This window comes from Neovison vison, chromosome 12 (genome assembly GCF_020171115.1).
Source record: "Neovison vison isolate M4711 chromosome 12, ASM_NN_V1, whole genome shotgun sequence".
In the NCBI taxonomy this organism is placed as follows: Eukaryota; Metazoa; Chordata; class Mammalia; order Carnivora; family Mustelidae; genus Neogale; species Neogale vison.
Window position 1 is genome coordinate 73,135,474 of NC_058102.1, and position 24,202 is coordinate 73,159,675.

General features: G+C 43.2%; 1 protein-coding gene and 2 long non-coding RNA genes across 4 annotated transcripts in view; 1 reads left to right on the forward strand and 2 right to left on the reverse strand.

The window, feature by feature from the left end:
- Positions 1–8,813: 8,813 nt before the first annotated feature.
- On the reverse strand, positions 8,814–10,302 carry LOC122892117. The gene is made up of 2 exons (XR_006381363.1): positions 10,217–10,302; positions 8,814–9,054 (listed from the first exon to the last, which is right to left on the reverse strand). It is a non-coding gene; the product is annotated as an uncharacterized LOC122892117 (long non-coding RNA).
- A 313-nt stretch (positions 10,303–10,615) lies between these two features.
- Positions 10,616–24,202, forward strand: part of LOC122892116 (cationic amino acid transporter 3-like) — a 35,778-nt gene continuing 22,191 nt past the window's right edge. Inside the window, exon 1 of one of the 2 annotated variants that reach the window (XR_006381362.1) lies at positions 10,616–10,688. The gene's annotated coding sequence lies outside the window, so the exon portion shown is untranslated. Of the gene's footprint in view, positions 10,689–16,560; positions 16,588–24,202 lie in introns of those variants that run through there. The other variant, XM_044228283.1, reaches the window with a different exon arrangement.
- On the reverse strand, positions 11,974–14,781 carry LOC122892118. Its single transcript, XR_006381364.1, has 3 exons — positions 14,762–14,781; positions 13,631–14,221; positions 11,974–12,009 (listed from the first exon to the last, which is right to left on the reverse strand). It is a non-coding gene; the product is annotated as an uncharacterized LOC122892118 (long non-coding RNA).

Here is a 24,202-nt window from a genome sequence, read left to right on the forward strand (position 1 = left end):
CTCCTGAGCCTTCCTGAAGTTTGTCCTCTTGTCTGGGCGTGTGTGCTCCCCAACTGTCCCTGTCCCTTCTCTTCCTTCAGGAAGTGCTCCCTACCAACATCCTACTCTCTGCTCTCTTGTCCTACTCTCTAATTCTTCACACTTTGGTCTATTTGATCCAATAGAAAAAGAAGGCTAGACACATACATACCTCTAAATTTTCTAGTAGACACTTAAAAAAGGTAACAGGTGAAATTCACTTTAATATTTTATTTAACACAGTCTATCCAAAATGTTGTCTTTTCAATATGTAATCAGTATAGAAAAACATTGAGATCTTTTACATATTTTCAAATATGAAGACTTCAAAATCCTTTGTGTATTTTACCCACACAGAACATCTCTGTTTGGACCAGTCACATTTCAGGTGCTCAAGAGCCACCTATGGGCAGTGCCTCTGGTATTGGACGGTCCAGGCCTGTGGCCCTACCTTCTGCTCCCACTCCTTACCTCTACTGGAAGTTGGCCTCATCCTCCCCTTCCTCTAAACATTCCTTTCCTGGAGGGGCCTCCCTCACCCTTTGGATCTTCCTCTAGGGTCTAGGACAGAACACAGCAGTTGTGAGGAAAAATCCTCAAAAAGTTCTTAAGAAATCTTGAGTGACATTTGCCTGAGTGGCTTGCTTTCCTGCCCTACAGGTTTGTGTCTATGTTAGATAAAGACTTTCTCAATGGCAAGACTGTAACTCCCCGTGAGGTCTTCAATTAAGGTCAATCCCAAGTGGAGGATGAAGTGAGAAGCGACCCCTTGTGGTGCTGCCCTCTCACTTCCTTCCCCAGAGGCAGTCCTGTTGCTCTGTTCTCACCCTCAGCCAGTGGCCTTGGGGACAACCAGCCAAATGTCAATGCTACCATTAGTCTTCTCTATAGTCACTTCTTCATCCATGGGCCTTGAGTCTTGGAACTGGAGAAGTGGGCTCTGCCAATATACACAGCCCTGGCATTTCACATATTGGAACTGGTAGAACTGGGATATGAGTCTGGACAGATAGCTGGCTGTGGAAAGAACAGACCTGGGGCACCAGTATAATCTCAGGGCCTCAAGTGCTTGGCAGGTCATCTCCCCCACCCCATCCCCTTGATGTGTCTTATCCCCTACTGTCCTTGGTTCCAACCCCTTGCAGTATATGCAATAGGGAACTTTCTTCTTCACTCCCCACAGGTTATTTCTGTTCCCTGGGATACTCTTCTCCAGTCTTTCAGTCTAGCCCTGTCCTTCCTCTCTTTCCCAAACCTACTCTCCTTAAACATCATCATCATCATCACCACTTACTGAGTGCCCACCATGTACCAGACATATGCTAACCCTTTACCCACATCATTTTAAACCTCCATATTGTCCCTAAAAACCAGGCATCCCCTCTTACTGCTAAAAGAACAGACATGAAGAGATCAAGTAATTTGTCCAAGGTCAAACAGATTGTAAGTATGAGAGCTGAGACGTGAACCCAGGTCCTTCAGAACCTAAAGACAACCTTCTCCTCAAATAGGACACCATTTTCCTTCTTCCTCACACCTGCTCCCCAATGGACTTCCTCCTTTTTTTTTTTTTTTATTTTTTTTGGTAGGAGGCAGGACTAGTGGCTCTCTACATTTCCTTCCACCTCTAAGTAGGTGACTCTGTAATAATCCCATGAGTTTTTGTCTGCTGTACCCCAATGGATTGAGTTCTTATTTATCTGTACTTATATTTCCTTTCCTCTGTGCCTAGCTTTTGTTTCTGAGCCTTATACCCTCCTCTAAACCTCTATTCCCTTGGCTCCTTCCTTCCTGTTTTCCATCTTCCCTTGTCCCTTGGAACTGGATACTGGCATGGACTAAGGACCACATGAATGTGTGGTGATCCTTCTGCCAGATCAGCTCTCACTTTTACCCTTAGAGATTCTATGTTACCACTAATGGTTTTCTCCAACCTCGTCATTGCCTGGATAATTGTTACCCAGAATTCCCTTTCTGACATATTGTTTATGTCCACATCCAATAGTTCCGTGGGAGAGGGTACAGCCTCTGAGTTTTTCCACTGTTGGGTGTTCCTCCTTCTAGTCATTTTGGTGAGAGGTGGTTGAGGGGATGTATAGCTGAATATATCACGCACAGTCCAGGCATGGTGCACCCTGGAATGTTTCAGAGCAATCGGAAGTCACCACCAAAAAGAAAGAAAAAAGAAAAAAGAGAGAAGGAGGAAAAAAAAGAGAGATAAAACCCTGCCAAAATGAGCCCCAAAAGTAAGGTTTATAAGGTATATAAACAAAAATGAACAAACAAAAAGACCAACAGAAGTAAATGACAACAGGGGTGCCTGGGTGGCTCAGTGGGTCAAAGCCTCTGCCTTCGGCTCAGCTCATGATCCCAGGGTCCTGGGATTGAGCCCCGCATTGGGCTCTCTGCTCAGCAGGGAGCCTACTTTCTCTTCTCTTTCTGCCTGCCTCTCTGCCTACTTGTGATCACTGTCTGTCAAATAAATAAATAAAATCTTTTTTAAAAAAGTAAATGACAAGAAATAAAAGTAGAACCCAACCAAAACGAACCCCAGGAATAAGGTTTTTATAATACCAGAACAAAAACAAATACACAGAAACACTAACAGAACAATACGATGGGAGGGTGGTTATCAATCCTGGATGTGGGTGGGGAAGTGTATTTCAGTTCTTCCTGGGTGAATCTTGTTATCTTTGTTAAATGACTCAACTTTCCAGAGATACAGGGGAATTAAAACTGGTTTATATATAAGGGTTGTATTGAATAGGGACAAAGGATTACCTTGAAGCTTATATCTATATATATATTTATAAAAAAAGAAAAGAAAAAGAAAAAGAAACACAGGTATATGTATGAAAATGTTGAAGTTAAAAAGTTACTGGGAATACATTGTATTAAACTTCTAGTTATAATGATTAGTAGGTTAAAAAAATAAAAAAAAAGAATCATGAAAATGAATTTAAAAATTGTATCTATGAAATATACAGGTTTTAGGGCAATACAGGGAGCTTAATATATTGTTTTCCCCTGATGTTGGGGTTTTACAGTTTTATGGGACCCTGAGGTGGTTGTCCTCTCATTCTTTTGGTTTGTCTGCTAGGCGAGGGTCCTGCTGCATTGTTCTCCCATCAGTCTTGCTTGGGTTGAGCTGCCCTGCAGGTTATCAAGGGGCTTGGCTCTGTGAAAACTGCTTTTTCAGGCTTCTGTTCTCTTGAGTTTTTTTATTCTTTGGCTGCTTTTTGTGGCTTTTCAGAGGATCAGAGCAAAGGAAGAACTTGTCTGCACCCAGACCTCCATGTCAGAGAGAAGCCTCAGTCTAACCCCTCTGGGTGGTCCAGAACACACAGAATCCCCCTCTGCAAACTTCACAGAATGCTGAACCTCCCACAGGCGGTGGCACCCCAGCCGCCATCCCAGGGGTTGCTTGAGGCCCTCGCTTGTGTCTGTACCCCTGTGCCACTTAATCTGTGAGTGATACTGGTCCAGGGAGCCCGAACCTGGTGGACTGCTATTGGTGGGACTGCTTTCTGGAGTCCACACCTATGCCCAGTGTGCTTGCACCTGGCTGAGACGCAGGATATGGAAAGCTGCTACTGAGAGATCCCAACCAGGGATTGTGTCCAGTTCTCTCAGGCTTGGAAACGTTCAGACTCTTAGCTTGTCATGGAAGGCTGTGGTCTTAGAGGCTACCAGCTGGCACCCACACCGAGTTCTCTCAGGGGCAGGTGGGACTGTGCCCAGCTGAGTGGTGGTTCAAGCAGCAGAAAGCCACAGGCTCAGGGACTATGGACTGGAGGCCCTGCTGGACCTTCTCTGGTACACGTGGTCACTGGCAGTGACCCTCCTGGGTCCATGGGCTTAGACGCATGCCCGTAACCACCAGAGTCCACCAGTTTCCCCTTAAAAACTTTTGATCTTTTTGTACTTGAGGGCCTGGGTTGCCTATACCTTTTGCTGGCTTAAATGATTTGGGATAGCAGCACCTGTTGTTGCTCCTGTCTTTATGTAGGAGAAATAAAAGATTCACACTTGTCCCACAACCAAGTCAAGTTATGGACTTGGGCATCCTTCTTTCCCCCCACCCTTCGCAGACATCCACCCCCCGTCCCCGGAGCATCTGAGGCCTTCAAATGATCTCTCTCCCTGTCTCTGTGTTCAGGGGAGACAGTTGAAGGATTGATTTGCTCCTCCTAGTGCCTGCTTTAATCCTCTGCTGAACGAAGTTATGGAGCCTCTGCTTTCCCTACATTTTTTGGTCCTATTTTGCTGTTATGACTAAATTAGTGTGTCTGGTGCCTGCCTGTGGGTGCCTTTCACCTGAAAACTCTTGAGTGCTTAACAGTAAGTCGCAGGGCTCCAGAAATATTAAGGTGACATGTCTGTGTCATTAGTCAGGATTTGTCTACCCCCCAGAATAAAGGCTTGGAAGAAAATGTAGTCTCAGCTAAAGTTAAAATTAGTAACAGTTTCCATATATTGGGTGTTTACAATGTGTTTATGCTAAGAATTTTTACATTTAATATAAAAGACTTATATAGTAGGCCCTCATTTTATCCACATTGTACATGTGATACTAGCTCCCATTATTCCAGGAAACACTTCTATTAATCTTCTTCTATTAATCAAGGGACAAAGTTCACTGTGCATTTGTGTCTAAGGGTCAGGTCATGTGAAACAGGTTCATTCTTCAACTATGTCTGTGAGGGACTGTGCTAGGTGTTCAGTGAATTTCATTGAAGAATGGACATGAAATGCAGATCCTTGAAGGATGGATTGACTTTGGATAGTCTGGCAGAAGAAGGTCTAGGAAGGCTGAGTTTATTTCAGGCTGAAGCAAAGTTTCAGAGATGGGAATCTGTAATGTTATGGAAATATATGAGGTCACATAAGCACAGCATATCAGTTTTAGCCTTTTGTTTCACCTGGAATATTAGCAATGACTGCCAGAAATGTGTTGAGAAGGATGCTGAGGAAAGTGTGCTGGGCTTAATGAGTAATGTCTATCAGGCACCATGGATGGAGGTGGTCAGGTCTAATAGATTGATGCATTGTTTGAAATTAATTACTTTCTCCCTCTGAGCCCATTGCCATGTGACTTCAAGTATCTCCTGCAGGAGTATATGTCTCACTTAATTGACTTTGGACTTGGCCATGGTTCCTATTTTGGCCAATGGGATGGGAACAGACATTTACCATGTTTGCATGTGGGAGTTTCCACTTTCTTGTTCTTCTTCTCGGCTACCAGAAGGGGTGTATTCCACATGAAAACTGTTCTTTCTGTCTGGGTCATGGAATGAGAAGACCCATGGAGCAAAGCTGCAGCCTGCCTAGGGTTTGCATATACCGTTCAACTGCTATTCGGGCTGGGGAGTACAAACACTGCTGAGGCATAGGCCATTTCAGTCCCACCACAGCAACCCGCTATATATACTGTATGGAGCACGTGGACCCCGGCTGTGGAAGACCAGTGCCCTCAGTCCTGACAGCAGCGGCATGCCCAGGGTGTGGACTGCATCTGACCCTGGTGAGGGTCAGTGAGGATTGGTCTTGGTGAATGGGACTTCCTTGGGGGAGTACTGTGCACGCCCCGCTTTTACCCTTGAGTTGTACGTTCAAATATGTGAATCCCCTGGAGAAATGTTGGGTGAAGAGGGGGTGGGAAGTCTGAAGAAGACGGAGAATTTATGAACTGCTTTTGTGGGTAGGCAGTCTCAGTGAAGAAAATTCAATTCTTTCGGCAGCTTGGAGAGTCCATATGTTAAATCTCAGAGGAGCTGAGGAGTGACAGCAGAATGACAAAGTCAGTGGGACAGACTTTTGGGGGACGGGGGTTGTCTCTCTTTGTCTGCAGTGAGGCTGCCTCCTCTCTGTTCCCTTGACCTCACCCTTGAACTGCCGCTGGGGGGCAGGAGGGAAGCAGACAGCTCAGTTTCTCAAACTGCTCTTTTCTCCCTTTCTCCCTCACTGGGATGCCCATCATCTCTTGCCTCCTGCTTATGGAAGGAGAAAGCCTGCCTTCTCCCAGCCTCATCCTACAGGAGTAGCTCCTCAGGAAATCCTTCCTGGAGTCTAGCCAGCACTCCCTCTTGCTGCAGGTATTAAATGCAGAGTCTGTTTGTAGCCCAAAGACATGGGCAGGAAAATCCTCTTTTCTTTCTAACTCTTCCTTCCCACTCCTCCCTCAGCTACTGCATCTCTGCCCTCTGTTCCCCAGCAAGTTTCAACTTTTCTCCAACCAGTTTTTCCAGCATTTGGTTCCATAAGCAGGTACTGTGGAGGGTGGGCTGGAGAGTGGGGAGAAGGCAGCTGGAGATTCCTCTGTGAGCCAGTGTCACTACAAGTGATGATTAGCCCAGCTGCTGGCTGTGTAATGGCTGTGTGCCTACATCCTGGGGTCAAGATGTGTCAGTAGCAGATCCCTGTGGTGTGCTGTGATGAGATCCTGCCTAGGGCTGGTTGCACAAGCTAATTAATTAATGTTCCTCTGGTGTCTAGGAATTAGAAAGATCTGAGGAAGTTGGTGGTGCGGGTGTCTCAAAACCCAAGAGCTCAGCTTTTCAGAGCCCAGAGTTTTACTGAGACCCCAGTTTGGCTGCCCATCCCTGGAACTGGAAACAGGGGCTGTGATAGGAGTGAGCAGATGAGAATGGGGAAGGGGCTTCCTTGTCTGCAGCTGGGAGGAGCCTCTGGAAACACAGGGCAATGAGCAGATGATGAATGAGATGTTCCTCCCACAGCTCAGGAAGTAGGAGTTGAGGGACAAGGCTGTGGGACTCTGAAGAGCAGAGAGGGTGTGTGTTGAGGGTGGGGATGTACAGAGTGAAAGGACCTATTTAGCCAGAGTGCTTCCATCCAGTTAAGCAACAATTTTGTTGTTTTAAACTTAACCTGTCCCTGCTCCCCTTCCCCCAGGGGACTTACTTAAAAACAAGTCCCAGAAACCAGTCCCAGGTAACAAAGCCCGAATACAAGGGTGGGTCAGGCCAGGTGGAGACATCTGATCAGTGGGGGGATGTATACTGTCTCCCTGGTTACCAAGGAGTATGGGTCCTGCCCTTTGGGCACCTTTTGGGTGCCAATTCTGACCAAGATGATAGGCTAGTTCAGATATCTACTAGGGTAAATTGTAATTCAATTGGTCACTTATGTGTGACCTAAGATGACTGTGCAGCTTGCAGATTTCTCTGTGTGTTACAATTTCATTGGCCTCCTGTGCGTGGCCAGGCCCAACCACATGGCCTTTTCCCTTAAAAGCATGTCTGTGAAGCAGTGAGAGATTGCCCTCCCTTGTAAGAGGTGCAGCTCTGGAAGTCCAGTTTGATTTTTGATGCTTGGCGTGAAATAAAGCTTTGCTTGACCTTCGCTTTGTATCAGTCTCGCTTCTTTAACCACGGACCCATTATTGGGGGACCTAACACAGACCACAGTGTGTGTGGCCTACATGTCAGTGCTCTGTGGTTGACAGTCCTCTGTGCCCAATTCTGGGTGTTAAGCATATGTCACGTGGGGAAGGGGGAGCTCCGACATGGGTGTTTAAACCCAGGGTTGTGAGCTGGCTTCCCACTGGAGCCTAGGATGTATGCTTTCCTTGACGAGCAGAGGTCAGCACCAATGGGCAGACCCTGGCGTGGGAATCAAGAACACATAGATTCCAGCTCTGGCCCTAGTTCTCTGCTGGTCCCCTGTGAGCCATCACCTCTGGGAGGGGGAATTTCACCTGCTCCAACCATAAAGGAAAAGTCAGGTGTCTCTTTGTGCCAGCAGCCCCAGGGCTGGGGACCAGAAAAGAGAAGGGGGCTGGAGCAGGAGATGGCCTTTCAGGGGCTGAAGGGAATACAGGATGCCAGTGGGAAGGGTGGTAGGAGGGGAGTCCTACTGATAAAGTTTTAGAATATAGGTAAGGTCAGGAGCCCACAACAAAGAATCCTTAAGATGTCTCTGGTGCAAAAAGATGATTTTATTAAAGCACTGGGGATAGGTCCCTAGGCAGGAAGAGTCACTGTCCTGGGGTTGTGAAGGGTGGCCGGTTATATGGGATGGGGTTGGGGGGAGGTAAGGCAAAAAGTAGGTTTCAATAACTTTGAAATGCTAAAGGAGACCTAGAGGATACTGCATACCAGAGGTCTTACCATTGTCAAGATTGTTTTTCCCTTCTTAGGGAAGTATTAACATTAAGATAGTTGGGAGATTTCTAAAGAATGTCACACCTGTCCCACCCAGGAGTGGGGTGTTGGGTCCGTTATCAAAGGAAAGAGACTGAGACAAAGTTACGCAAAGCCTTATTCTATGCCAAGCATTAGAAGTCAGACTGACCAGCCAGGGCCGCCTCCGAAGAGAGCAACGCCCCTTGGTCTTACAGGCTAGTTTTTATAGGGCACAATCGCAGACATCTGCATATGTGGCCTTGGCTGATTGGATGTCTCCTACCTGTGTGTTTTAGTAACGGTTACCAATGGCCTTGTTTTAGGTATGTGTTTTAGTAATAGTTACCTGGAATTGGCCTTGTTTTAGGTGTGTGTTTTAGTAACAGTCACCTTGTTTTAGGTGTTGTGTTTTAGTAACAGTTACCTTGTTTTAGGTGTTGTGTTTTAGTAACAGTTACCTGGAACTGAGAGCAGTAACTTTTCTAGACAACAAAATGTCTACCTAGGCAACATGGAGTCACTATGGCTAAGTAGGCCCAGGCAGGCCCAGGAGGTTAGCATGTTTTAACATGGAATCGACCCCAACATCCCCCCCTTTTCTTTTGAGATTAGTCAATCTTTGACTTTTTAAAGAATCAGTTAGTGCTGAAATTAGGATGGGAACCGCAGGTTTTGTCCATTTTATTTCTGTAGCAAGATGTTGGAATCCCTCAGGCCCTCTATAGGATGACAGTAAATGGTCCCTTTCAATGAGACTTCAAGTTTTTCACGCGGTGGCGGCATATCCAAACCAAGTCTTTGGGGTGGTAAGGATGTTGTTCGTCTTTGTCTCCATCTCAGTGTAGGCAGCTTGGATTCCTGCATGTGCTCTTTTTAAGACATACTGTAGTGCCTGTAGTGACTGGAATACAGACTGATCAGTCATTTTTGTTAGGGTAACCTTTTGTAGCCATGAGCAGAGTGGAGGGGGTCTTCCGAACATTATTTTAAATGGGGTAACCTTGTTTAAGTAGGGTGTACATTGCGCCCTAAGGAGGGCGAAGGGAAGGAGATCCATCCATCCATCGCCAGTTTTTAGAATTAACTCTGTCAAGGATTTTTTTAAGAGTCCGGCTCATTCTTTCTACTTGTCCAGAACTCTAGGGTCGGTAGGCACAATGTAGATTCCAATTAGTGCCTATGGCCTTGGCTAATGCCTATGAGACTAAGCTCACAAATGCAGGACCATTGTTTGACCCAATCGCGAGAGGCAGCCCAAACCTAGGAATTATTTCTTTTAGTAGATTTTTTTTTTTTTTTTTTTTTTTTGGGCTACCATTCCTGCCGTTTCTTGTTTGGTGGAAAAAGCCTCTACCCAGCCTGAAAATGTATCTATAAAAACTAACATATACTTGTGTCCATATTTTTCCTGTTTTATCTCTGTAAAATCTACTTCCCGATAAATTCCTGGTTCCCTACCTCTTTTTCTTTCTTTTTTTTTTCCTAGTTTTTCCACTTTTACTGCCTGACATTGAGCACATCTATTAACTATATCCTGAGCCATATGCCCTAATTTAGATACCTGAAATTGCTTGCCCATGAGTTTTTTTAAAGTTTCCGTGTCCCTAAATGAGTACCCTGATGTATTTGGTTTACTAATTTTTTTCCTAGTCTTCGAGGAAGAATTAACTTTTCTGTCCCAGTCTTAGCCCAGTCTCCTTTATAGCCTAATTTAGTCCATTTTTGTAAATATTTTAAATCTTCCTCTGAATAATCCGGTTTTTCTGGTAGGGCTGGAACCGGGAGTGTAACCAGTTTTTGAGTCATTTTTCTGGCTACTTGCTTTGCTGTTTGATCTGCTAATTAGTTTCCTTTTGAAACCAGATCAGTCCTCTTTTGGTGTCCCAGGCAATGCATAACGGCCACCTTTCGAGTCCCAAATAGTCTGGAGGAGAGCTAGTATTTTTTACTTTGTTTTTAAATTTTTTAAAATTTTTTTTTTTTTTTTGCTGTTAATAAGCCCCCCCTTTTTTTTATAAATAGCCCCATGTATATGGAGAGTAGCAAAGACATACCTGTTGTTCCTAGAGATGTGTGGCAGGGCTGCTTTCCAGAGTTCCTGCTCAGGAGAAACCATCACAGCCCCCGCATACCTCTTTTCACCCGCCATGTAGCTACTCCCGTCTGTGAACAAAGTCATCTCCACATCCGGGAGGGGAGTGTCTCTGAGATCCGGCCTTATTCCTGTGACCTGGGTTAGGACCTCCCCGCAGTAGTGTGGGTGGGACGGGGGTATCCGTTGGTTACCTGTTTCCTGGATTCAGACAGTGAACACACTCCTTCTTGGAGATCAAAGCCTAAATAAGTGGCTTGTCCCCCGCAAGCATGACTTAGAGTCCTCAGCGGTTATAGTGAGTATTGTGGTCAGTCAGCTCCTCTGGCAGCAACATGGCTGGATTTAGCACCGCCGGGGACCGGAAAGTCACTTTCAGTTCGTTGAGGAGGAGGGCCTGATACCGCATCACTCAGGCGTTTGTTCTTGTCCAGGTGAGCTGGCCTTGGAACACTTTCTGTGGGTTCGACCACTTAAAAACAAAGAGGGGCTGAGACTCTCCTGTATTCTTGAGATCTAACACAATATACATGGTTCTCTTGGGGCTCAGGAGGGAGAGTAAGGTATAAGGGTTAGGCACCATCGGGTGGATGTCTTTAATCCACTTGTTAACTTCTCGCAAGTCCTGAACGGGTCGGTACTCCCCAGTTTCGGCCTTTTGACGGGAAGCAAAGGTGTGTTCTATGGAGATCCCTTCCTTTGCTTCCCAGGGGAGAGAGTACTGATGCGAACAGCCGTAGGCCAAATTTAAGGTCTTTTCTGTTGTTTATTTATGTCCTTTTGTGCCATTTTCCCCGTGTTCCCAGACTTCCTCTTCAGATCGCTTTCTCATAGGCTCTAGTAATGATGAAAATTGGGCTCCCATGTCCATCAAAAAATCAATTGATTTCCCCTCCACCTGAGTTTTTACACAAAGTTTGGGGAGGGGATCTGAACCATGGTCCCTTTAGTCTCTAGCCAGCATTGCTGTCTTCTTTTTGGGGCACTCTCCTTGGCCCAGTGTCCTCTTTCCTTGCAGTAAGTACACTGATCTGAAGCTAAGACTTCTCATCAGTTTTTTCTATACTTAGGCTTTTCTTTCCACTGACCATTTTTTAACCTGCCTTTTTCCTTTCCATTGACCTCTTTTCCTTTGTTTTCTCCCCATCTCATGTAATGCCAAACTTTAACTATTTTTAGTCTGTTTTTTTTTTATCTTTTTGTGTATCTCTGTTGTTAAACACCTTTTCTGCTATTCCCACTAACTCAGTCAAATTCTTTCCTTTAAATCCTTCAATTTTCTGAAGTTTTCCCCTTATGTCTGGGGCTGACTGACTGGCAAAGGCAAGATTTATTGCCCTCTGATTTTTGGGCGCCTCAGGGTCAATCAGGCTATATATTTTATAGGCTTCTATAAGCCTTTCTAGAGAAGCCCCTGGAGACTCATCCTTATCTTGAGTCACCACACTAATTTTAGATAAACTTATGGGTCTCCTTGCAATCATATGGAGGCCTCCCGGCAGAGCCTGGCGGTAAAAACATAGACTCTCCTTACCTTTATCAGAGTTTGGGTTTCAGTCAGGGGGTTCCTTTGGGCAGTAGTTCTTCACTCACTGGGGATTGAGGTCCCATGTTACTAATTCTGGTTTAGTTTGAATGTAGTTTTAGTTAGTTCTGGAAATTTTTATCCATTTCAGTTTCAGGATTTCAACATATCAATGACCTGTATTTGTCCTGGAAGTCTCCCATATGAATTTTCTTTAAGGCAGAATTTAACTGGCAAAAAAATCAAGTTACTTCTGTGACACATAACATTTCAATAATTACAATATCAAGTGATGACCTTATCAAAAGGTTAAAACTTTAGGAAATGCATAGAATTTCTATAATAGTTATAGCATTTACCCATATGTATTTACAATTGCTGAAATTTAAGTTTTAAAGCACATGCTTGCATAGGATTACAGATAAAACAAAATATAGAAACTGGTTTCTCTGGGCAGGCAAAGAGAAAACCATTCATATTCTCTCCTTAACAGTAGATCAATTAATCTAAGAAAAATTTGTTTTTTGAACAGAGAAAGCAGATTTTTTTATACCAGTGTTTTTTTAGTTTACATAATAGTCAACATTTACTTGAGTGGATGACCAATATAGATTTGCCATGACACAGGGCTTTAGTCTTTTTTTTTTCTTGTGAATACATCCATCAAAGCTGATGTAATATGGTTAAATATCCAACATATTTCATTGTTCTCTTTTAAACCTATAAACGAAGACAAATAAAGTCACTTTCCCCAAGCCTTTTATGACTTACAAAATACCCTCAAGTTTAGTTTTTATTTCTTTTCATTTTCTGATGCAACCAGATATTTTTATTTTAAGACAAAACTACTTACTGTCTTAGGCCCTCTTTTTTTGTGTGTACAATTTTTCTAAACTTACTATTAGTTATCAGTCAACTGCCTTTTCTCTGGGTTTTTTTTAGATAACATTAAAACTTTTAATAAAAACCTTAATGGTGTTTTTCTTTTGGTAATCTAGAATACATGGAGTCGTTTTATGTGATTTATTATTCTGATGTGCTACATTTTAAAATTCATTTTAATTTTAGTCTGTCCTGACCATACCTAAAATTTTTTTTTTGAAGATTTTTCTTCATAAAGCTTTTACAACTTTTTTGCATCTAGGTTTTGTCCCAAGCCTTTTTTTTTTTAAATAATTATCTCATTTAGGACAAAATTACCTTTTGTTTTCAATGAAATGTATTTTTATTCCCTTTTCTTGTATCTCCTACTTTTTATATATAGGGTGTTTTCCTCACTTTCTTCAGTCTTAGTTACAGTTAGTAGAATTTTTATTCTTAGAAACACTTTAGTCTCTAGTGATGGCTAAGTATTAACCAATTGTGAACAGTTACAACAGAATTCTGTAGATGGCAAATTTATGAATCAGTTAAGCACAAAACATGTTTATCAACAGATTTAAATATTTTTAGTTTCTTTGCAGTAAGAACTCAAAAACATAAACCTGGTTCCAGTAATTAATGCTTTAGTATTTTATCCCATTTGGTTAAGACCTAGATGTCCAACAAATTTAATTCCATTTGTCATCCAAGTAAACCTTCAGTGTTTCAGGTTACTAAAGACTTTGAAAGCTATTTTAACAATTATCCATTAAAACTTTGAGACAGACAATTAATCATCAGTTCAGTTATTTCTTTGCTAACAGATTTTAACAAACAACATGAGCTTATTTGACCTTCAATAAACTTTGAAGTTTCACATTTACTGATGTAACTTTAAAGCCATGTCTATTTTAATTAAACCAACAAACTTATTTTAGTTTAAATACTGATTTACGTTTCACCCGGACCCCCTCCATTTTTAATGTTTACCTGAGACACGGGTGGGAAGATCTGGAGGGGGTGGGTGTTGGGTCCAGGGGGTGTTCTTTTTGTTTCTTGACAGTGAAGAGAGAAGGAGCCATGGTGCAGGAAGCACCAAGGATGGTCTAGAAGCCAGTTATGCAGGCTGCACCCAAGCTGGTGCAGAAACAGAAGGAGGAGACAGAACAAACAAACTGCTGCCAGAAGGTCCCGCCAGCAAGGGGGAGGGGCTAGGTCGGGCCAGAGAAGCTAGGAACTTCCCCTAAACAAAGGGAGTTTTGGGAGCTGCTTGGGAATATTCTTTAAAGTCTCTGTCTCGAGTTAGACCAATCACAGTTGGCTCCAGGTATAGCCATTAACATAAGAAATGAGCAAGGGAGAAGTCCCACATCTATTAGGAGGAACGGAGAGATGAAAGTCAGAGTCCCCTTACTCTCTGCTTGTCCCATGTTTTTTCAAACACTACAAACAACATAACAGACAACAAAAAGACAAGATACAGACAACCACAGACCCAGCAGTCCTTACCCAGAACCTGCTGCTGGTGGAGATTTTCTCAGTCCCCTACAAACATTCGCCGGTGGGGATTTTCTTGGTCCCCTAGAAACGAGTAACAAAACAGACAACAAAAAGACAAGACAAAGACACAGACCCAGCGGCCCTCACCCACTGGTGGGGGCTTTCCCGGCCCCCTACAGATGGGGGTTACCCGGCCCCCTACAGACCCAGATGACCGCCTAGGGGGGCTCGGACCCCCAGACGATCCACCAGAATAGGGATGGGGCATCTCCACATCCACTCCAGCCCTGGGGAGCATGGCTGTGTCCAGCTTCTCCCCAGTGGGCCATACCCTGGAGCTCCACAACCAGACAGACCAGATCTCACAGAATATGGAGATCTTACCTCCGGAGGCTTTTCCCAGAAATTCTGATGCTGGCTCAGTTCTTGTCGTTTGATCCCGGACCAGCCCCCATATGTTGGGTCCGTTATCAAAGGAACGAGACTGAGACAAAGTTACGCAAAGCCTTATTCTATGCCAAGCATTAGAAGTTAGACTGACCGGCCAGGGAAATGAGGCTGAGACAAAGTGAAAGTTATGTAAAGCTTTATTCTATGCCAAGCATTAGAAGTCAGACTGACCGGCCAGGGCCGCCTCCGAGGAGAGCGACGCCCCTTGGTCTTACAGGCTAGTTTTTATAGGGCACAATCGCAGACATCTGCATATGTGGCCTTGGCTGATTGGATGTCTCCTACCTGTGTGTTTTAGTAACGGTTACCAATGGCCTTGTTTTAGGTATGTGTTTTAGTAATAGTTACCTGGAATTGGCCTTGTTTTAGGTGTGTGTTTTAGTAACAGATACCTTGTTTTAGGTGTTGTGTTTTAGTAACAGTTACCTTGTTTTAGGTGTTGTGTTTTAGTAACAGTTACCTTGTTTTAGGTGTTGTGTTTTAGTAACAGTTACCTGGAACTGAGAGCAGTAACTTTTCTAGACAACAAAATGTCTACCTAGGCAACATGGAGTCACTATGGCTAAGTAGGCCCAGGCAGGCCCAGGAGGTTAACATGTTTTAACATGGAATCGACCCCAACATGGGAGTGGGGAGGTTGGGAGGTTGTGGTGTGTCAGCTTTTGCTTTGTCCTAAGCCAGCCTTTTGCTCCCTCATCATTTCCCTCCTGAACAATTTTCACCCTTAAATCTTTAAGGATCTTGAAGGTGGAAGGTATCATTTTCTATAACTCCTTCCTGCTGGGTAGGGCCTTAGAGTTGTCCCTACCTAGTGAGGTCAACACTGGTCAGTTGGGGAATGTGTAGGGGAGTTACAAAAGATGGAGGCAGCTGAATCCAGGGCTGACTGTAAAGAAGTATCTTTCTGAGTGGTAAGGATTATCTGTGGACATGAAGTCATTGTAGCAACCGTGTCTTGGCACCAAGTAGAGAAACACTGAAGAAGGCAGGACTTTAAGATTAGTAATGCCATAAACATGAGAAGTCCAATAAAAAGATCTTTAATCCTTGGCCATAATCCTCCTTAAACTAGGAACTTAACCAATCACTGAGAGAGAAAGAAGGATTTTGTAGATCCCCAATTTGGGCTTTCATATTTTTATTAGTCCTGTGACATTTTTGTGGTAATCTGGGATGTACACACAACATTTTGTTTTGATAATTGCACATGTGCTGTGCTGTGTGTCTAAGCCGTTAAGATGTCTAAGCCATTCTATTTTGTAGGAATACCTTGTGCTTCAGTGGGACTTCAATATTAAGCAGGGAGCTGCTATTTAATGAATCACTGGGCATCTTTGTGGTGTATTTATTAAGGGCTTCTACATGTCAGAGGACATCCTCTAGTCCTACAGATGGAGCAAAAATGGATGTTAAGTGATCATACCATTTAAAAACAGATCGAGTCCATCTTTGCTTTAAATTGGGGAGATTAGCTGGAGTAGTGATGGCTTTAGTAATGCATCCATGAATCCAGGCAAAATCTGATGTGGATGATGAGAAAAATTAAGGCCATCCCACCTCAGGTTTAGCCTTAGCATAAGTACAGCAATCTTAGCTTCACCAGCCATCTCAGGCCCCTGTGACTAAGGGCTGAACTTTCCCCTACTTTACTTTAGTTCCAGAGACCCCCACCCTGCTTTAGTTCCAAGAAAGTACCCCACCCTGCAACACCCTGGCAACAGCCAATCAGCGTACTGCAGAAAAGTCTGAAACTTCTCCTCCCCTGCCCCCCAAGCCTCTTGTAATGACCCATTAAAAACCCCTGCCTTAACTAGCTTCGGGATCCAAGTCCCTACTCCACTGTGTTGGGTATACTTGGGCCCAAGCTTAAGCTTGTTAAATAAACCCTTGTGTGATTGCATTGGTGTTGGCTCCTTGGTGATCTCTCAGACGCAAAAACCTGGGCATAACACTGAGGTGCAGTGAGCTGTCCACTGTGGAGGAAGGCAGGGCCACAGGTTAGTTCCACAGATCCAGTGGGTTCCATTTGGAGCTGGCCATCTGAGGCCACATCGCCTTACCCAATCAGTAGCAAACCAGTGAGTAGCCTGGAGTACTATTATTCGGGAACACATTTCTTTCTTTCTTTTTTTTTTTTAAAAGATTTTATTTATTTATTTGACAGATCACAAGTAGGCAGAGAGAGAGGCAGGCATGGCGGGGGTGGGGGGAGCAGGCTCCCTGCTGAGCAGAAAGCCTGATGCAGGGCTCAATCCCAGGACCCTGGGATCATAACCTGAGTTGAAGGCAGAGGCTTTAACCCACTGAGCCACCCAGGGGCCCCTTGGGAACACATTTCTAATGATAGCCATCCTAGATGTCGTGTCTTAACTGCCCAAGTTGCATATGTATGATTCCTTTGCTCCCAGCATAAAACTGCCTTTTGACTGAGCTGTCTGATAGTGGGTTGAGCCACAAATATGTATCCCAAATGAGATATATGCCATCCTCAGTATAGCAATAAGTAGGGTTTTGTAGCTTAGGCCCTGGTTGGTTGGTACTAATTTGTGGGCTTCTAATGTCAGTTAGGACTTTAATAGTTTGAGGGTATGAAAAAGTTTGGTTATGTCCTGGTGAGCTTCATGTCTCACTGATCATGGACCAGGAAGAAACATCTTGATTATTTACAGATTTATCCTGATACAATCTATCTTCATATATGATTTCTGAAATACAATCCTGTAGAGAGTCCCTCTCAGTGCCCTGTAAAGGGGAAAACCCACCAGGGTAACCCAGACCTACTTGACAGAGGCAAAATTCCACATATCCAACAACCCATTTGATTTTGTAGGTCAGCATAATGCTGCGTCCACTGTAGAAAGGAATTGTCAGTTAAGATAGGTGAAAGGAAGATGAAGAGAACATATACAACTGTCACTTTTGTTTGAAGAGGAGTTTGGGTCTTCTATGGGTTCACAGGAGTAAGAAAGCGTGTTAATTTGCTGTGTTCCTATGTAGGAGGTATAGGTTTTATTTTAGATATATGGACACATGAAGAGTGTCCTTCTAGCTTTACTGCAGTGGGAGTACATAGTATGACCCGATATGGACCTTTCCATTTTGGATTTAGGTTTTCTGCTGTGTCTGACTTCCAATTTTTTAAATAAACCATGTCTCCGGGATTTACATGGGGTGGGTTTTCGGTTATAGTTAAACCAGGTTTGGGGAGTATATGATTAGTATATTCATTGAGTAACTTATTAATTAAACCAGTTTCCAGTGAATAATTTAATAATTTAATAAAGCATTTTAATTAATTTTAACAAAAATTTAATAATTTAAAATAATAATTCAATAATTTAATAAAGCATTATAATTTAATAAAGCATTATAATCTTCATCTAATAACAGATCCACAGAAAGAAATGGTTTTGTGTACAATAACTCAAAAGGGCTGAGTTCTAGAGATTGTTTTGAAGCCGTTCTTATTGTGCAAAATCCTATTGGCAAGAGAGTTACTCAAGTTTACTGGGTTTCTAGACTAAGTTTAAAAAGACAGCATTTTAAAGCATGATTAGCCTTTTCTACTTTGCCAGAGGATGGTGGATACCAGGCTGAATGCAAGAAATATTTAATTTTTAAGGTTCAGGCTATTTGTTGAGTTATTTGAGTGGTAAAAGGAGGAATTGTCACTTCGTCACTTTGAAGAGATGGAGGAAAACCAAATCTAGGAATAATTTCTCCAACAAAATTTTAGTTATTCTACGGCTCTTTCAGTTTTACATGGAAAGACATTGACACATCTGGTGAAGGTATCAACAAACACTAATAGAAAGTTACAGCGTTTTCAAGGTGGCATCTGTGTGAAATCAAGTTGCCAGTCCTCTCCTGGTTAGGATCCATGCTTTCAGACTGGTTTTAAAAGAGGGGGAGGGCAAGCTGCACGTTCCGGATTTACTTGGGCACAGACAATACAGGATCGGCAGACCTGTTTTATTGTGGCTATTAAATTTACTCCATCAAATATATTTTTAATTGAGAATTTTTAAACATCTTTGCTCAAGTGAGTAACCAGGTTTAGACCCTGAATTACCTTCTGTTGACTATTTTTGAGTATAAAGATTTTCCTTCATTTTTAACAGGCCAGTCCTGTGTAGTTTTAGTATATTCTCACTCCTGAGCTATGTGAATCTGTTGGTCTGAATAGACTGGAGTTATGGATTCCACTGGAGTTAAGTCTGCTGTAAGGCTCAATATCTGTTTACCTTTTGCTGCCTCTTTGACTGCATGGTCTGCTGAATTGTTTCTTTTAGAAGATTTTTTTTTTTAATTTCTTTTCAGCATAACAGTATTCATTGCTTTTGCACCACACCCAGTGCTCCATGCAATCCATGCCCTCATCATACCCACCACCTGGCTCCCCCAACCTCCCACCCCCCACCCCTTCAAAACCCTCAGATTGTTTTTCAGAGTCCATAGTCTCTCATGGTTCACTTCCCCTTCCAATTTCCCTCAACTCCCTTCTCCTCTCCATCTCCCCATGTCTTCCATGTTATTTGTTATGCTCCACAAATAACTGAAACCATATGATGCTTGACTCTCTCTGCTTGATTTATTTCACTCAGCATGATCTCTTCCAGTCCTGTCCATGTTGTTACAAGAGTTGGGTATTCATCCTTTCTGATGGAGGCATAATACTCCTTAGTGTATATGGACCACATCTTCCTTATCTATTCATCCGTTGCAGGGCATCCTGGTTCTTTCCACAGTTTGTAGACCGTTGCCATTGCTGCTATAAACATTGGGGTACATTGTTTATAGCAACAATGGCCATTCCTGGGGGCCATTGCTGGCTATAAACGTTGGCTGTTCTTTTCACTACATCTGTATCTTTGGGGTAAATACCCAGTAGTGCAAATGCAGGGTCATAGGGAAGCTCTATTTTTAATTTCTTGAGGAATCTCCACACTGTTCTCCAAAGTGGCTGCACCAACTTGCATTCCCACCAACAGTGCAAGAGGGTTCCCCTTTCTCCACATCCTCTCCAACACACGTTGTTTCCTGTCTTGCTAATTTTGGCCATTCTAAGTGGTGTAAGGTGGTATCTCAATGTGGTTTTAATTTGAATCTCCCCAATGGCTAGTGATGATGAACATTTTTTCATGTGTCTGATAGCCATTTGTATGTCTTCATTGGAGAAGTGTCCATATCTTCTGCCCATTTTTTGATAATGATTATCTGTTTTGTGTGTGTTGAGTTTGAGAAGTTCTTCATAGATCCTGGATATCAACCTTTTGTCTGTACTGTCATTTGCAAATATCTTCTCCCATTCCGTGGGTTGCCTCTTTGTTTTGTTGACTGTTTCCTTTGCTGTGCAGAAGCTTTCGATCTTGATGAAGTCCCAAAAGTTCATTTTCACATTTGTTTCCTTTGCCTTTGGAGACTTATCTTGAAAGAAGTTGTTGTGGCTGATACCAAAGAGGTTACTGCCTATGTTCTCCTCTAGGATTCTGATGGATGCCTGTCTCATATTGAAGTCTTTTATCCATTTCAAATTTATCTTTGTGTGCGGTATAAGAGAATGGTCGAATTTCATTCTTCTACATATAGCTGTCCAGTTTTCCCAGCACCATTTATTGAAGAGACTCTCTTTTTTCCACTGTAAAGTCATATCCTTTTGATGCCCTTTGAGGTGAGTCACAGTTACCTCCTTAGGGAGATATACAGCTTCAAGAAGGGTCATGATCAGGCCCATATTGGACTGGAGAGTTATGACTTGATAACAATCCCCTTTCCTTCCAAATAGCTCCATGAGCATGTACTACCAGAAAGGCATATTTAGAGTCAGTATAAATGTTAGTTTTTAGACTTCTTGCCAATTGAAGAGCATGGGTGAGTGCTACTACAGCTTTTGGGGCAGAAGTATTTATTGGAAGGGGTTTTGCCTCAGTAGTTTTAATCAGACTAACTGTAGGATATCCAGCCCTTTTTTCTCCCTTATCCATGAAACTCCTGCCACCAGTAAACCAATTATCATTTGCATTTTAAATAGGGGATTCTTTTAAGTCTGGCCTGCTAAAATAGACAAGATCAATGATCTCTGAACAGTTATGTTCTATAGAGGTGTGATGGTCAGGTTCGGGCGTCAGAGAAGCTGGGTTTAAAGCCTGACATGTTTTAAGTATTACTTCGGTTTATCTAAAAGCATAGCCTGGTATTTAGTAAGGCGGCCTCCTGTCATCCTTTGGTGGCCTTTGGTCTCTAAGACACTCTGGACCTGATGCGAAGTCATTAGTCAGGGACTGTCCCATTGTGAGCTTTGAGGCTCCTTTTATGAGCAGGGCTGTGGCAGCCACCACTCAGAGATAAGTGGGCCACGCTTGGGCTATATAGTTAAATGACTCTGAAAAATAGCCCACCGGCCTTGTTTCATTTCCTAATTTTTGGGTGAGAACTCCCAAGGCTTGGCTCTGCTTTTCTCCTATGTATAGAGTGAAAGGTAATGCGAAAGCTGGAGCTGACAGAACTTTAGCTTTTAATGTGTGAAAGGCCATCTGGTGCATGTTAGTCCAGAACAAGTGTTCCTCAGCTGGGCCTTTCATTGAGTCATACAATGGTTAGGCTAAGAGTCCAAATCCAGGAATTCATAGGTGGCAAAAACCTGTCATACTTAGAAAAAGAAAAGTGTGGAGGAGCTGTTTTTGTTTGTTTGTTTATTTGTTTTTGTTTTGTTTGTTTTTTTTTTTGCAGTTGGAGGCTCGAGAGCTATATAGACTTTTTTCTATCAGTAGATAGAATACGGTGACCTGGTGACAATTCATATACTAAATATCATACTTCTTGCAGAGATATATGTACCTTTTTAGGGGACAAACAATACACTCTATCTGCCAAGAAACTAAGTAAAGTTAAAGAATTTTTATCAGATGTCTCCTTTGTGGGACTGCAAATCAGAATGTCATCTATGTATTGAAATATTGTCCCTTCAGACAAGGATGTATCATGGAGATGTTTGCTGAGTACAGCTCCACATAGGTGAGAACTGTTTTTAAATCCCTGTGGCAAGGTTGTCCAGGTTAACTGAGAAGCATGTAGGCTTGAAGGTGAGGTCCATTCAAAGGGAAATAGTGGCTGTGTCCCTCTTTAGTGGGGTGCAAAAAAGGGCATCTTTTAGTCAAGTACTGTAAACCAGTTGGCGTCATCAGGGACGTGGGTGAGAATAGTGTATGGATTTGGCACTATGGGATGAATAGGTGTTACTGCCTCGTGGATAGCTCTTAAGTCTCGTACCATTCGATAGTCTCCATTGGGCTTTTTTGCTGGTAAAATTGGAGTGTTATAAGGAGATCAACAGTGCTTTAAAATACCATGTTTCAGACACTTGTCATTAAGTGGTTGCAACCCAGCTTTGGACTCATTTTTTAGAGGGTATTGTTTTTTATGGGGCATATTGGTTGGGTCTGTTAAGGTCACTTTAATGGTTGGGCTATAAGAGCCCATCCTGGGATATCACAATCCCAGACCTGTAGATCTACTTCCTTCCAGACATTGGAAAGGATAGTAGTGTATAGTTTTAGCTCTCCAGATATTGAAGAGAACAAGCTGTACTCCTCTATGCTAAGAGCAAATTGGCTACCCTGTTTATATATTAAGTTTCATCCAAATGATGGAGTGGGATAAGACAGAAGGACTGGAAAAACATGAGTGACCAACTGACTTTTTTATCTACCGGTTAAGGGCATTGTCTGACTGGCATGTTTTTGTTTCCCCTTCTATGCCAACTTGAACGTTAAAAAGACAGGTAGGGCCGGAGTGCTGAATACGGACAGAAAAAGTGGCTCCTGTATCAATAAGAAAATTGAGACACTTACCTCCCACATCCAGGGTAGTCCAGGACTCAGTCATCTTGATGTCAAGGGGAGCTGGACTGGCCTCAGGGCCCTGTCATGCCAGTTGCTGCAGCTTCGACTCTCCGGCAGGGAAATGAGTTCCTGTCTTCCTCTCTCTCTGGAGATGAGGATAGTTTCTCTTCCAGTGTCCTAGGACATAGTCCTAGGACAATGTCACAGGACTTGGCCCTAGGGTAGAGCACGAGTTTGGACATTCTCTGCTACAGTGTCCAATCTGGCCACATGTACAGTATGGGACTTACCTAGTTTTCTGTCTGTTACTGGCCTTTTCTTTTGCCCCTGGTTACTCCAGTGCCATGGGGAATCTGCAATAGCAGCAGCCCTTATTGGAGCCTCTATCTTACCCTGCAATTTAGTTCTCTGGTCCTTTTCTTGCCTTAAGGCCATATCTCTATTATTAAAGGCTTTGATCAGTACTTCTGGTAAGTGTTGGTTGGGAGTTTGAGGGCCTAAAGCCATTTTAGGTATTTTTCAGCAGATGTCAGGTGCCCACTGGCTTATAAAATGCATATTGAGTATGGTTACTCCCTCAGGTGAGGCTGGTCTGAATTTGATATATTTATAGATGGCCTCTACCAATCATCCCTGAACTAGAGCTGGATTTTCATCAGTTCCTTGAGTAACTTCCTGAAGTTTAGAAAAGTTTGCAAGTTTAGAAAATCCTTTTCTCATTCCTTTTATTAAACAGAGAAGATAATAGATACTTCTTGAAAACCTGTAATAAATTGAGAGGGATTTTCAGAATACCGTCCTAATTTTGTTTTACCAGAGCCAGCTCTCATGGAGAATGGGACACGGACCCTAATTGTGTCCACTTCTCCATTAGTAACTTCCCTAGGAGAAAATATCCCACAGTTAGGTGGAGCTCCTGGAAGATGGGGAGTCCCACTCCTGGTACATCCAGTGGGGCTGGGAGCAGAGGGGTATGGGGTTTATAAGGAGGAGGGATAACAACAGAGTCAGTGTCCTCTTTCTTCCGACTGGCCGGCAATTTCTCCAACATCCCATGTTCATTAAGAGGAATCTGCCTATTTAGACAATCATTACCCAATATATTCAGAGGGAGGGAAGTCTGTTAACCTGGCTGAGGGTAAGACACACTCTACAAGAGGCCAACAGGTCCAGATTCCGATTTAGGGCCATAAAGGCTTGGACATATGGGACTTCAGTCCATTTGCCCTTCTCCTTGCAAAAGAAGCCTAACTGATAGATTGACTTCAAACTTAATGTCCCATTTATGGGCCACTTTTCCTCACCTCCTAAGAAGTACTGAGGCCATTCAGTGTTACAGGAGAAGATCATTTTTTTCTTCCTTAAATCTTGCAGTTTGAATTAATTCCAGTTCAAAAGGCATCCCAAAGGAGAATCCTTGGGAACAGAAGAGGATGCCATGCTCCCAGAAAAGAAAAGAAAGTCCATTACCAGCCCCCCACCCCCAGCTCCTGGCTGGCATCCCATGTAGGATACTCAGAGGTTTCAGGTGTTAGAAGCCACCTGAAGCATCCCTCAAAGGAGACATTGTTATTAATCACCATTGCCTTCAACTGAAGGCATTTCTTCCATAAAAGGCCCTGGACAGGTATCAGCATCCCTCCCCTCTCCCATCGCATTCTAGGCTACAGATGCGTGTTTGGTGAATGGACTGAGATACTGTGCCATCGTATACTCTGGAAGTTGTGTTATTGCCCTGCCATTTTTAAACCATGGTAAATACTAGAAACAT